Source organism: Coenobita brevimanus, chromosome 114 (assembly GCF_032717465.1).
Source record: "Coenobita brevimanus isolate Jiangsu-jjx chromosome 114, ASM3271746v2, whole genome shotgun sequence".
In the NCBI taxonomy this organism is placed as follows: domain Eukaryota; kingdom Metazoa; phylum Arthropoda; class Malacostraca; order Decapoda; family Coenobitidae; genus Coenobita; species Coenobita brevimanus.
Genome location: NC_137067.1, coordinates 22,659,981 through 22,675,833, shown reverse-complemented (window position 1 = coordinate 22,675,833; position 15,853 = coordinate 22,659,981).

Below are 15,853 nucleotides of genomic sequence, written 5' to 3'. Positions count from 1 at the left end.
CCTGGTGAACAAGCCTACATCTTTTCTATCCTTAATGACCTAGAGCAGCTTGTACAGCACCCTACCCGTATCCCAGACCGCCTTGGAGAGAGCTCCAACATACTTGACCTCTTCCTTACAACTAATCCTTCTGCTTACCCTGTTAATCTTTTCTCTCCGTTGGGCTCCTCCGATCACAGCCTTATCACCTTAACCTGTCCTATCACTCCGGTACGGCCTGTGGACCCACCAGGGAAACGTCGTCTGTGGCATTTTGGAGCCGCGGACTGGGAGGCCCTCAGGCAGTACTTCTTTGATTTTCCCTGAATGATTATTGCTTCCATGGCCGGGAGCCATCTGAGTGTGCCTTGCGCATTACGGAGGTTATTCTCTCGGGCATGGAAGCATAGATTCCTTTCTCATATCCTTTGACTAAGGCAAGAAAGCCTTGGTTTAATCACGCTTGTTCTCATGCTGTCCACAACAAGGAGAGGGCCTACAAAAGGTACTGGAGCCAACCCACCCCTGAATCACATCATCCTTACGTTTCTGCCCGGAATCGTGCTAGGTCTGTTCTTCATTCTGCTAAAAACAATTTCATCCGTACTAAATGCTCTCAACTCTCCAACTCGAATTCTTCCCGCTCCTTCTGGCACCTTGCCAAAAACCTTTCTAACAACTTTACCTCATCATCTTTACCTCCTCTTTTCTACTCTGATGGTTCTGTAGCTATTTAAAAGCAGATTTCTTCGCACAGACTTTCTCCTCCAATTCCACCTTAGATGATTCCGGTGCTGGTCCTCCATCACTTCCTGCCTCTGACGTCCTCATGGCTGACATTAAAATTTCTTCAGCAGATGTATTTTCTGCCATCACTGGCCTCAATACTAACAGGGCATATGGGCCTGATGGAGTTCCTCCTGTTGTTCTCAAGAATTGTGCTTCTGTGCTTACACCCTGCCTAGGCAAACTCTTTCGCCTTTGTCTGTCAACTTGTACTTTTCCTTCTTGCTGGAAGTTTGCTCTCGTTCAGCCAGTCCCAAAGAAGGGTGACCACTCCCAACCCTCCAACTATCGTCCAATTGCTTTAACATTCTGTATTTCAAAAGTTTTCGAGTCAATTCTCAATAGAAAAATTTTAAGGCATCTTTCCTATCACAACCTTCTTTCTGATCATCAGTATGGGTTCCGTCAGGGACGCTCCACTGGTGATCTTCTCACCTACCTTTCAGACTCCTGGTCATCCTCCTTTCGGGACTTTGGCGAAAGCTTGCCATTGCACTTGACATCTCAAAGGCTTTCGATCGAGTCTGGCATAAATCTTTAATTTCCAAACTGCCCTCCTACGGTTTCTATCCTTCTATCTGTGCCTTCATCGCTAGCTTCCTTTCTGGTCGTTCTATAGCTGCTGTTGTAGACAGCCATCGTTCTTCTCCTAGATCTATCAACAGTGGTGTTCCTCAGGGCTCTGTCCTATCACCAACTCTCTTCCTTTTATTCATCAATGACCTTCTAAGTTCTACATTTAACCCTATCCACTCATACGCTGATGACTCCACCCTTCACCTTTCCATTCGGTTCCCGCAACGCCCATCTCAGCAGTTACTTCAACAAACAAGGGATGAGGTTATGGCACACCTAATGTCTGACTTGGCTCGTATCTCTGACTGGGGTAAAAATAATCTTGTTGTTTTTAGTGCATCTAATACCCAGTTCTTACACCTATCAACCCGTCAAAATCTTCCACAGGTATACCCACTAATGTTTAATAATATTCAGCTTAATCCTGCATCATCCTTGAACATGCTTGGGGTTTCATTTACTCATGACTTATCTTGGAAAAATCATATTACATCTCTTGTAAAATCTGCTTCCAAGAGATTGGGTGTGCTAAGCCGACTCCATTCTTTCTTTACCGCTGCACAATTGTTGACTCTATACAGGGGTTTTATCCGCCCCTGCGTGGAGTACAACTCTCATATGTGGGGAGGCTCCCCACATACAGCTCTTCTCAACAGGGTGGAGTCAAAGGCTTTTCGTCTCATTAACTCTCCTTCTCTTACTGACTCCCTTAAACCTCTGTCTCTTTGCTGCACTGTTGCATCTTTATCTCTTTTCTATCGCTACTTTAACGGTCACTGCTCCTCTGAACTGTCTGCTTGCATTCCTCCACCTCTACGACGGGCGCGTAGCACCCATCTAGCAACAAACTCTCATCCCTTTTCTGTCCAACTCTCGAATGCAAGAGTTAACCGTTATGCCTAGTCCTTCATTTATGCAATAGGTCAACTCTGGAACTGTCTCCCTCTGTCTGTATTTCCTGCTGCCTATGATCTACAGTCTTTCAAATGCAGTGTGTCCAGGCATCTCAAAATGAACGGATCTTGAATTTGGCTTTCTCTTGTATTTTGTTTTTTTCTTGGAGGGAACTGTTACTGCGGGCTCATGGCCTTTGGTTCCTTCTTCCTCGCATAAAAAAAAAAAAAGGAACAGCACATTAATGTCATCAGCATGAAGTGACAGGATGTAATCAGGGTGCAGTCATATGACAGCATGTAAAAGAACATAAAATCCGCCATAGTTTGTGTTTTGAACACACTCAGGTCACATGAAGAACGGGAAACGTGGGCAGACATAAACTGTCAATGAGGGCCAGCAAATGTTAAAGGTGAGAGCATCAAGGAAACAGAAACCAGGGTGATACAGACGGGTATGCTGGTGGACAGGTGTGGGCAGGGGAAACAGGTGTAATAGAGCGGGTGAGGCCAAACTAGGCCAGGTGTAAATGAGGCAGAGGGTTTCAAGGAAGTGATTGTGTGTGTGTGTGTGTGTGTGTGTGTGTGTGTGTGTGTGTGTGTGTGTGTGTGTGTGTGCATGCCTGCGTGCTTGTGCTGGGGTTGTTTGTTTGTGTAGATGAAGTAAGGTGCACCGGCCTGGCACTCTATTACTGCTGTGCAGAGTTCAAACCTGCATCCACGTCCGTATCCTTCGTTCCCCCCTGGGGCTAGGGGGGTTTCAAGAATACTCCCCCAGTATCCCTGCTTGTCGTACGAGGCGACTAAAAGTGTTGGTGATGAGTTAGTGCCCCACCCAGTAAAAAGAACTAACTAAAAAAGCGAATAAAGCGCCTCGGACCCGGACGGACCATACGTTGACGACTAAGGAAAGGACAAAGGACATTCTTAGGGTGGGGACATGGAATGTGAGGGGAGTGAATGATAAAGTGAAAGAGAGAGAGATTGTTCAGGTGCCTGAGGATGCAAAAGTGGATATATGTGGATTGACTGAAACTAAATGGGAAGGTGAAAGGGTGAGAGAATGGGAATATGGTGTAGGTATATGTGCGGGAGTCAGTGAGAATGAGAGGGCAAGAGAGGGAGTATGTCTGATGATAAACAAGAAGTGGAAGGAGAATATAAGAGAGTATGGAACAGTGGGTGCAAGGATTGTATGGGTGAGGATGAAAGTAGGTATACAAGCATGGGCGATTGTATGTGTGTATGCTCCAACAGAGGATCGAGTGGCAAGAGTGAAAGATGAGTTTTGAGCGAGAGTAGAAGCATGTATGGACAAGTTTGAGAGGAGTAAGAGAGTGCTGTTGATTGGAGACACGAATGTCAAAGTTGGGAATGTACGAGTGGATGGAGTGGTTGGTCAGTGGGGTGTGCCAGCTGAAGTAGATGGGAATGGTAGTGCTTTGGTGGATATCTGTGCTTGTAAGGGGTTGGCAATAGCCAACACCTACTTTCGTCATAAGATGATCCACCGGTATACATGGAGAGTAATGAGGAGGATGGATGGCGAACTTGTTGAACGAAAGGCAATGATAGACTATGTGTGTGTGGATGAGCGAATGAGAAGACAAGTGTTGGATGCAAGAGTGTGGAGAGGGTGGGGGAATGGAGTCTCGGACCATCACTTGGTGATGGCCAAGGTAGAGCTGCAAAGAAAGTGGTTGAGGAGACGAAGGGGAAGACAGGAGGAAGCAGCTCCTGTGAGAACAGTGGAGAAATTGCAAGATAGTGAGAAAATGGCAGAGTATAAGAGCACAGTGGAAGAAAGATTGGGAGGGTATGAGCTAGAGCAGATGGAAGGGGTGGAAGACGTATGTAAGATATTCACGAAAGAGATAGGCGCAGCGTGTGAGGTGGTTTGTGGAGTGAGGAGGAGATGCAAGGGTGTGCAAGGGGACAGCATGGTGGAATGATGAGGTGAAACGAGCTGTGGAACAAAAGAAGAAGGCATATGGTGAATGGTTGACGAGTAGAGGTAGGGGAGAAGATGAGAGAGAGAAGAGAGAGGTATATGTGAGCAGGAGAAGGGAGGTTAAGAGACTGGTGAAGGAGAGTAAGAAGAAAGTGGATGAAGAGTTTGGGAGGAATCCGAGTGTGAAATGGAAGGAGAGTAAGAAATTGTTTTGGAAGGAGGTAAAGAAAGTAAGGCAGTGTGAAAGGGGAAATAGTAGGGGAGTGAAAGATAGGAATAATAGATTGTTGGTGGAGAAGAGAGAGAAATTGAGGAGATGGAAGGAGCACTTTGAGGATTTGTTGAATGTAGAGAGAGCAGTGTGAGTATAAGTGGCTGGGGAATGGCTGGGAGAAGCAGAGATGAGAGGAGGGAGGAAGAGATCAGTAGGGCGGAAGTAGTGGAAGCGATGAAGAAGATTAAGCTGGGAAAGGCCCCAGGAATTGATGGAGTGTGTGGTGAAATGCTTAGGTATGGGGGTGAGATTGTTGTGGAGTGGATATGGAAGTTGTGTAGATTGGCTTGGGAAGAGGGAAGGGTTCCAGAGGACTGGAAATCAGGTATAATTGTTCCTCTGTACAAAGGAAAAGGAGAGAGAGAAGTATGTGGTAACCATAGGGGTATTTGCCTTCTTAGTGTGACTGGTAAAATATATGGTAGAATACTCATTGATAGGGTTAGGCATATGACAGAGGAGCTAGTTGGAGAAGAACAAGGGGGATTTAGGGAGGGAAAAGGGTGCGTAGATCAGATATTTTTTCTAAGATGTTTAGTGGAGAAGTATCTAGAGAAGGGAAGGAAAGTGTATCTGCCTTCATGGACTTGGAGAAAGCTTATGACAGAATAGATAGGCAAGGTAGGCCTATGTGGAAGGTATTAAGAATATATGGAGTGGAGGGGAAATTGTTGAGTGCTGTGAAGAGTATGTACGAGGGAGCTAGGGCTACAGTGCGAGTGGATGGTGAGCTGAGTGAGTTCTTTGATCTCAATGTGGGACTGAAACAGGGGTGTGTGATGTCTCCATGGCTGTTTAATATATATATGGATGGGGTTGTAAAGGAGGTGCAAGGTAGAGCAGTGGATGTGGGGCTGGCCCTAATGAATGAGGGTGAGATTTGGAAGCTTCCGGTGTTGCTGTTTGTTGATGATACAGTATTGTTGAGTGAAGATGAATGGGAGTTGCAAGGTTTGGTGAATGAATTTGGGACAGTGTGAAGGAGGAGGAAGCTGAAAGTTAATATAAACAAAAGTAACGTTATGGTGTTTGAGAGGAATGAAGTCACAGAGTGTGCAGTGAGGTTGGATGGTGAGGATATGGAGAATGTGAGTGCATTCAAGTACTTGGGTAGTGTGATGAGTAAGGATGGAACTTTGGGGGATGAAGTACGTGAAAGGGTACAGCAGGGAAGAAAGGTTGTTGGTACACTGAAAGCAGTGATGAGAAATAGGGAGGTGAGTATGGAAGTTAAGAAGTCACTGCATGATGGTATTGTGATCCCTACCCTGACGTATGGAAGCGAGGCGTGGACCTTGCAAGAGGGGAACAAGTCAAGAGTGAGAGCAGTGGAAATGAGTTACTTGAGAGGAGCATGTGGAGTGACGTGGAGGAACAGGTTGACGAATGAAGTGAAGGAACGCTGTGGGGTGGATGTGGATGTGGTTGAGAAGATTAGAACTACACTGAGGTGGTTTGGACATGTGGAGAGAATGGAGAATGAAAGACTGACTAAGAGGGTGTATGTAGGTGAGGTGGAGGGAGGGAGAGGGAGGGGTAGACCGAGGATGAGGTGGAGGGATGGAGTTGAGAGGTATATGAGGGAGGGGGGGGGTGAATTGGGGGAGGGTAGTCAAATGGTGGGTGACAGAGTGACTTGGAGGCGTTTTGTCTGCGGTCACCCTTTGCGGGATTAGGGCGTCGGGCTATAGATAGATAGGTAGATAGTTATATTGACATTGTGTTTTTTTTCAGTTTTTATACTTACTGTTTGGAGGTTTTGCTTAGTACATGTTTTTGTGGTTGTAGTTTTGTGCTTGTGGTTTAAGTTTAACCTACTGTATACACTCTGGGGTCGTGCGCCTTCGCTGTATTCTTGCCATATCCTGCAGATTTTTTAATCTAAGGGGAATGCTTTTGTAGTAAAAGTGTTATTGAAAGCTGCACGTGAAGAAAGTCTCTGGGGAGAGGAAAACTACAAAGGGTCAACCGATTATGAGAAATGAGTTTGTTGTTTCAGATTTGTGTCCCATGAACTGGAGGTTTTATATTTTAGATGCGATTTGGAAACTCATTTGCTGCTGGTTGATTTTGAGTTGGTGTTTGTCATTTTGTATATGAATCGAGAAAACTCTTAAACTCCTTGGACTGATGGATTTTCCAAACTGAACTAAATCGTCTGGCATTAAATGAAATGAATAAGAAAATTCGTATATACTAATGAAAAAAATTTAGGGGAGCATTAAACTCTTCAAAACTATAACTATTCGAAATTTTTAGTTTGACAGGACCATAAATGATTCCCATAATGTCAACAGGTTACTAATTATATTCCTGAAAGACATAAGCGTTAGTAATTACAGCCTCCTTTGATAGATGGGGGAAGGGTATATTATAATGCATTATTTCACTTGTTTCTGTCCATGACCACTAGTTGCTTTTGGTAAGGATGCTGCGCTGAGTGCGATTTATTTCGCTTTTTATTTATCTGTGATGTGTTCCAATATCTGAATATCTGCTGGAAGAACAGGCCTATATTGAGATGGGATTTTTGGTCCAACATCTTTATTCTTCCTGATACATAAACTCTTACTGAGAATCCAGATTTAAGTATGATTATTGTTGTGGTTCATGGATGATTATATTTTCACTACACTTATCTGTGAGTTTTACAACCCAAGTTTTTAGGGGCGACATTTCATGCTATGCCTTCAGCTGTGATAACTGTAAACTGGAGGGAAGCTTAAGAGTGAAGGCTTGTTAGTTATCATCATCATCATCATCATCATGGTGGGCCTAATTCATTCATTCATTCATTCATTAATCATCCAGTCTTACATTACCCCATGAGAAGCGTAGGAGCCCGGGGCTAGGCAAGTTGGTCCTGACATTTAAGATGAGAGTGACCAGCCTCACTCATCCCAGAGTGGCATTACATGAGCAATAAACCCCAACCATCCCTTGGATATAAACCTTCACCGGCTCAATCCGATTGGAGCGCCGTAATTACCCACTATACCACCAGGCACCCAAATTTGTTTATATGGTTACCACCCAGCGTAGTAAATGGTTCCCTGATGTGCAGGAAACCATTTGGCTTGTCACTCAGTGTAGAGTGGCAGAAGGAAGAGGAAAGAATGAAGGAAAGAAATACAGAAGAGGGAGTGTAAAGTCACCCTTAGGCAGAAGGACGAGGAAAGAATAAAGGAAAGAAAGACAGAATAGGATGGAAGGAAAGAAGGATGGAGGAAAGGGCAGACACCCGAGAGCAGCACTACATTGAGTGAGTGGATGGTGAGCGTCCCCACCTACCACAAATCCCAGCTAAAAATCTTTAACTGTTCATATTCATGTTAGATCGCTTGTCAGTTTGCAGAACCAAGATACTACATATCAGCACAACAACAGTGTATACCGCAGACATCTAGAGAACATCATGTTGTCCTTCTGCCATACAGGGCGTTGTCAGGAATGGAACAACCACAACTCCCATACCCTACCCTCCCTATACATTTGCCTGGTGTCACGTCTGGTGCAGCTGATAAATTGTAATTGTACCTGTTTAGTGTCCATTTTCTAGCGTGACTGACCAGGAAAGCACCCAAGCAGCATCCATACTACAATTTGCATCGGTCCATTTACAGTCCAGGTCCTTATTTTGAGATCAACGTAAAGAATGGTCTGGGGTAATGTTCCAATAAGATAATAAGCTTCTGTATCAAAGGTGAAGATTAAGACAACGCGGTAAGATCATCAACGAGGATTGAGTTCAGCGTTAGGTTAACAAGTACTGTAATTACTTCAGCACGGGTGTGGGGTGTCGTCTTAATAACTTAACTTGCTTCCCGCTTTGCATATAAGTGGTTCTGTCATCCTTAATTTAGGGAAATCGCAACACTTCCTCAGCGACTTACTTATCTAGCTAAGCTTTTATTATCCTCTTGAATTTTACTGGTGCAAATAATTTCACATTAAAAAAAAAACTACCGTAATTTATCTTAGTAAGCTTTTATTATCCTCTTGTCTTGCAAAAATTTTTCACATAAAAAAGAAGCCAATGACACAGAGATAATTAGGCTCCAATATGAAAAATAAAATGGAAGGATAGAAGTGCTACGAAGTCTCTCATGGCAGCGGAAATGAATCACTGGTCTACATGGGTCTGTAAACATGAGTGAAGAGATTATCTGATTGTAACCTTGCATCATTTTCTTGTTCTTAATCCTGCGCTAATATGACGTAATTCTCGAGCTAAATAAATGTGTCCGGATAGTAAGAATATAATTAACAAGTAAGTGGGAAGGCAACGGATAAGATGTAGCAGCCTCGTAGGTTTTTAACAGCTCTGATCTTTTTGCAGCCAAATCGTATCATTAACACCCTGACTCCTTTTTTATGCAAGGAAGAAGAAACCAAAGGCCAGGAGCCCGCAAACCGTTCCCTCCGAGAAAAAAAACAAAAACAATACGAAAGAGAGCCAAATTCAAGATCCGTTCATTTCGAGATGCCTGGAAACATTGCGTTTGAGAGCCTGGGGATCGTAGGAAGTAGGAAATACAGAGGGAGACAGTTCCAGAGTTGACCTGTTGCATAAATGAAGGACTGGTAGTAACGGTTAACTCTTGCATTAGAGAGTTGGACAGAATAGGGATGAGAGTTTATAAAGGGTTAATAAAACTGAATAAAAGCGTCTGGCGGTAGCAAGACAAAATATGTAAATGGCGTTATCCTAGGTTATCAAGAGGCCAATGCCTGTCAACCCATTCAAACGCGAAGCATTGTTTTGGAACAGGATTAAGGAGGACAAGGGTGAGGAGTGAACTGCGAGGGACGACACTTAATGAATGAAAAGACAATAGAAGGGTGATGGAGGAGAAAGAAGGGTGATCGAGTCGGGAGAGAGACGGATGAAGGAACGAGTAAATTATTAAAGACTGGGAAAGAAGGGCAAAGGAAAGGGGAAAAAACAATGAATGATTGAGGAGAGAGAAAGATGAAGACATGAGGAGTGAAGGGTGAAGGGAAGAGGAGGAAGGCAAGGACGAGATAAATGCATCAAACTTACGTACAAAAGTTGCACTCTCACCTCTCATGAGCTAGCAACGTGTCAGGTCCCGCAACGCGTACCCTCAGAAGCTCACTCAGGGTTCAAGGTTAAGGTAGGTTAGGTCGGGTTGTCTTAGACTGTCTTGGGTTATAGTGGGTTGGCTTGGGTTAGGTTAGGTCAAGTTAGGTTGGGTTTAAACGGGGATGGAATTAGTAGGTTGACACTGACATGCGTTGGGTTGAGTTAAAATAGGTTTCATTGGTAGGTTTTATATGCTTTGCTTTGTTTAGGTTTGTTTCAGTTGTTAGGTTGTGTCTGTTGTGGTTTGGTTTGCTTAAGTCAGAGTGGATCGGATTGGGTTGGGTTAAAAGCACTGAACTGAAAATAAGTGAAGGAATTTAAGTAATGGAAGTTAGATGAAACTGCAAAGTTTTGTCATATAAGGGTGCACTCTGCTCAGCCCATAGCATCCCTCTTAACTGACAACTTGGGCACCTCTTATCCTTGCTAACTAAGGTAAAAAATACTTACAGTGTATCTTCAAGTAGTGCTGCAACGTCTCTTATCGCTGTAATTTTCAACTCAGTTTCTGGTGATTCACACTATCTACAATCAAGTCGTTCCCTAGTTAAGTGGAATTATATACAACTCAGCTACTAATCAATGTGCATTCTGATCAACAGATACTCGTTAGCCTGTGACCACCATTGATCACTGATTCACATACCACAGCGTTTTAGTGTTGGGTCATCTCTCCTTGAGAACCACAACAACCTGGCAAATAATGTTAGCGGTATACCGTTAGCAGTCACGTCACTGTGTCAGCCATGTGTGCAGGCGAAGGCTGTGGAAAGGCATGGCGCTGTTAATGTAGGTTGTAGGCTTAGGTGTACAGGCAAAGGTGGTGGTGGCGATTGTTCAAAGTGATGGTGGTTGTAAAGAGCTGGTGGTGGTTATAAAAAGGTGGCGGTGGTTGTGGATAGGTGGTGGTGGTGGAAGTGTTAGTTGTGAAAAGGTGAGACTGGATGTGGAAAGATACTGCTGGATGTAGAAAGGCATATTCTTGCATATGTGAGCTGAATGTTTTGGTGTGTGCCAGCGAAGATTTTGTCAACTATGGAAGGAACAGATTGTAATTTGTCTGCCAGAATCTGCTACTTTAATAATCCCATCGTATTTTATACATGGTCTTGTGAAGTGTGAGGCGGCACGCGGGCGTGGGTGAAGGGTAATAAAAAATGAACAGGTAGTCACAATTATTCCGTCATCACCACACGCTGCCGTGTTATGGCGGCCAGTGCACGGAGTACCATAGTCAAAAAGATAAGTCAAAAAGATAAGCATTATGCACTCACGCATTAGTCAGCCCTCTGACATCTCTCGACTAATCAGAGTCTTATGATGTTATTGTATTAAAATAAAATATCTAAGCGTGACACTAACGGAGAAATGGTTACGCAGCTTATATTGAAGCTTGTGATCAGATGTCTCTTAGCTGAATACATTCTTCTGGTGTTAGCCTAAATAGAGTATTCAAGTTCATCAACCACAGCGAATGGATGAATGTATTGTATCCTTCTGACCGATTCGGGTACATTCGTTCTGGAAGAATATTAAAATTTACTTCTCTACTAGGTCATGCTTAAAACATACCAGTGGAAACCGGAAGAATGGCACCTCGATAACTCGGTCACGTTGGTGTTGGCCTCATATTTAGAGCACTCTCTGGACTGGGTTCTAGCCCCACTGACTGCCAGTGAGTTTGTGAGGTGAACCTAACTAGTTAACAAAACCTACACTGTACCACTGTATTCTGCTTCATTGTCTGTGCCTTGTATTTGACCCGCCCTTCTCTACTGCCATTACTGCTGTTTCACTGCATGTGCCTTGTGTCTGTCCTACCCTCTCCTTGATCCACAACACATCATTGCATATTGTTACTGTAATCTGCTTCACCATCTGTGCCTCCTCCAAGTCCCACATGACGTATCCCATTAAACAGAGACTAGGAATTATCCTGAGCGATAGGTAAAGTGAATCATATGTGTTAAGTTGATATCGGCATTCATATATTCACGTCCTTAAATCCTCTCGTTATATAACCTCAATACACAGACAAGCAGCCATGGAAATTTCACTTATGAAAGCAAACACCCAAGGTATGAATACTAAATTGTTGGTTGGAATGGCGAATGGTTGGGTTCACTGACTGATTGCCTAGTTGGTTGGTTGTGATTGGAAGGTTTTTATTAAGAGATTGAGACTGATTGATTGGTTCAGTGACTGGTTGAATGACTGGTACACTGGAGAGAGCAAAGGTGAATACTGACTGACTGACTGGCAGAATGGCTGACTGACTGTTTGATGAAGATATTTACTGACTGATCCATAAATTAATTTGCCATAGCAGTATAATGACACCTTGTAATATTTTTCTAGTATATGCCAAATGATACTATTCAACGTAGGATATACTCTTTGGAGTGTAGGTAACGTTGTGTCTTCGGCGGCATTTGACCCTGGCAGTTGCCCTGCCTAGTTTTATTTGACAGTCAATCAGTCTGTTGTATCTAATCCCTCCAGTTCGAAAAGTCTCTACAAAGCTTTATAAAATAATACACTTTCCTTCCTTCCATCCAAAACCTTCCTCTCCTTCTCTCGTCAGCCATGTACACGTCTCAGAAATCCATGACAGGGCCAATAAGGTGAGCAGTAAAAGTGGTGTGCGTGCAATAACACACGGGTCAAGTGTTGAGGGGAAAAAATATTGCCGATAACAGTTCATTGTGAAACACAGAAATGAGAAGGAAACCACAGCCTGTGTTGACATTATTATTATTTTTATTATTATTACTATTATTATTATTATTATTAGTGTTGTTGTTGTTATTAATGCTATTATTATAATCATTTATTTTTATTATTATTATTATTATTATTATTATTATTACTGCTGTTATTTAACTAAATTTGTTATTGTTATTACTGTCGATGTAGTTTTAGTTATTACTCATACCTATTAATAGCATTACCATTAGTGTCATCATCATCATTATTTGCACTGCTTCAGTAACTGGAAAATGGGTGGCAATGAAAACTATGATTGTGATAATTACTATTACTGATAACTGAATAAATTATCATTATTATTATTATTATTATTATTATTATCATTATTATTACTGCTGCTGCTGCCGCAGCAACCCCTGCAGCCACTGCTGACGCTGTAATTATTATTAAAATTGTTATTTTTGTTTATTATAAGTAATATAAGTATATTATTAGTATCGTTATTAATATTATCAATAGTACTTTTATGAAAATTCCTTCTCTTTATTGCTATAATTATTACATCACCTCCCTGTATCGTTGCAGGACATGGTATGTTGCTACGTGGACAACCCAGCCTGGCATTACAGTGAAAACAGGTAAGTGAGACATTGCAGTGCTGTCATTAGTCATATACAGTATGTTGTTGTACTGGAGTGTGTGCAGTTACCAGGAAACCAGTTGACACATTGATCCTGTGGCATTAATTATACGTGTTGTTGTATTGGAGTGTATGCAGTTACCAGGAAACCAGTTGACACATTGATCCTGTGGCATTAATTATACGTGTTGTTGTACTGGAGTGTATGCAGTTACCATGAAACCAGTTGACACATTGATCCTGTGGCATTAATTATACGTGTTGTTGTACTGGAGTGTGTGCAGTTACCAGGAAACCAGTTGACACACTGAACCTGTGGCATTAATTATACGTGTTGTTGTACTGGAGTGTGTGCAGTTACCATGAAACCAGTTGACACACTGAACCTGTGGCATTAATTATACGTGTTGTTGTACTGGAGTGTGTGCAGTTACCATGAAACCAGTTGGCACATTGAACCTGTGGCATTAATTATACGTGTTGTTGTGCGTAATGTGTGGAATTTAACGGTCGTTCAGAATGTCCAATGCGGATATTTGGGACTGGCTGAGTTTCTAATATACTGAAAGAGATGAGCGATAGTTACTTTCTATAATGTTCTTAGGGAGTATGTGGAATTCAGAATGTTTCAAAATGTAATGTTTTGCATAGGAATTTGAAATGCTGAAGTAAGTATCGGGGAATGTCTTTGATATTATAGGGTTGTTGGAAGAGAGTTGGTGGGATTTTGTGAGCTTCGCGGATTTTTTCTGTGCAAAGGAGAAAGAACCAAAAGCCAGAAGCGTGCAAAGGTGGAAAGAATTACGTCAGATACAGTGAACTTGTAGGATGTTGGGAGGGATTATGTAGGATTTACCGAGTTTTTAATATACTGGAAGGGACTGTATAGGATTCAGTGAGCTCCTACGCTGCTGGAAGCGATTAGATAGGATTCTTTGAACAGCTGTAGTACTGGAAGGGATTATGTGAGATTCAGTGAGATACCAGTACGATAGATGGGATTGTATGGAATTAGGTCCGCTAAAATGTTGGAAGGTATTACGTGGGTTTCATTGAAATTCTCTAACGAGTCGCTGGTCTTCCAGATATTGTTGTAAAAAAGTAGACAGTATTGATTCAGTTTTTTCATTGTTGGTGGGGAATGTGTGGGATTTACTTAACTTCTCATACATTCTAGGGAAGTATGAGCGATGCAGTGAATGTGAGGAATATTGCAAATGAGAAAGTGGGTTTCACTGAGCAACTGGATGTTGTACTAATGTAGGTTATGGAAGGGAATTTCATTAGAGAAAGAACACAATTGGATAACTGCTCTAGGTGAGTATGCTGACCACCTCTTGTCTGAGGGTATGACGTGACGGTGAGAGCAAGACAAAGATAACAGGGGGGGTGGCTGTGTTAGGGTGAACATTGTTGTAAGCTGGTATATAGAATTCACTTGTTTTTTAATACGTTCCACCAAGCATCGCCACATGAAAACTCCAGCGTGTTTTCACTTACGTCGTGGTCTCTCCTCTTGCATTGCTGAGCCCTCACGTTAGGTCACAGGAATGCTTTGTGTCAGGCCTCACCTGATCCGTAAAATTAGTCAGCAAACTTTTTTATCATAAGATTTTCAACCAGATAACTGTATCTCAATCAGTTTTGGAGATTTTGATACGAATTATGCATTTTTTGCACCAAAAATGAGTATATGACCTTAAAAAATAGGTCAAGGTCATTAATATATGGCACAAGTACTTGGAATATCCTAGGGTACCTTCCTGTATAGTATCAAGATCTATGAAATAAATGCGAAAAATAATAATAATGATAATTCTAAAACAATAAGCTCTGCTATTTATATGGCAAAGCTTAAAAATGATAATAGCAAAGGCAAAAACAACCTCAGTGATGTGTAACTCAATTGTGAAGGGTGCATGCAGGTGTCGTGTGTGTGTGTGTGTGTGTGTGTGTGTGTGTGTGTGTGTGTGTGTGTGTGTGTGTGTGTGTGTGTGTGTGTGTGTGTGTGTGTGTGTGTGTGTGTGTGTGTGCGTGCGTGCGTGCGCGCAGGGGGGGGGGATTAAGAGGGAGCAAAATGTTTATGATTTAACTCCTGCAGTTGGATAAGGTATTCCAGTATTTTATTCTTACGAGTAGAGAAGAGGTTAGTGAAAGCTAAATCCATCCCCTTTTTCGAAATTTTCAGGTAGAGCAAAAATAAATGTCACTATATTGAATGGATTAAATTGTTGGTGACGAGCGTGAAGTTGTGATGAGGTGGTGATGGTGTAGGTATACTGTACAGTGATGGTGATGGCGTGAGAAAGGAGTGGAGAGGCCGTGGGTAATAAAAGTGTGAGTCGTGAATGGGAAGGCGCCAGGAGTGAGTCATGAGAGGGGAGGCAGCGAATGATGAGTAGAAGAGATGAATGGTGAAGATGTGAATAATAATGTCTTGAGAAGGAAGATGAGTGAAAGGTGAATAAAGTGTGTGTGAATGAAGACTTTTAAGGCAGGGAAAAAAAAAAAATAAAGACTAAAGCTAGTAGACCCCAACAAATATTTGTGCTATCCACTAATAATTATCGAACAAAGTAATGCTGGACACAGTGTGTTTAAAAGACTGGAGATCACAGACAGAGAAATACACACTGAGAAAGACATGAAGGACTGGAGTCCAGTGTAACTCTTGCATGAAAGGGTTAGACATGTGGAGATAGTGTGTAGGTAAACGGGTACTGCATTCCATTCGTGATGTGGAAGGAATGTAGCAGATTGTTCCAAAGAGCAGTGACTACAGTGAAAACGAAGTAGGGGGAGCCTGGAGAGTGTATTAAGGACATATAAGTTACTCAGGAGTCCGTTCCGAGTTGAAAATGTGTTACAAGAGCATGGTATTGAGAAAAGATTAGAAATTGCTGAATGGTATTAGTACGAAATCCTGCCTAACCACTTA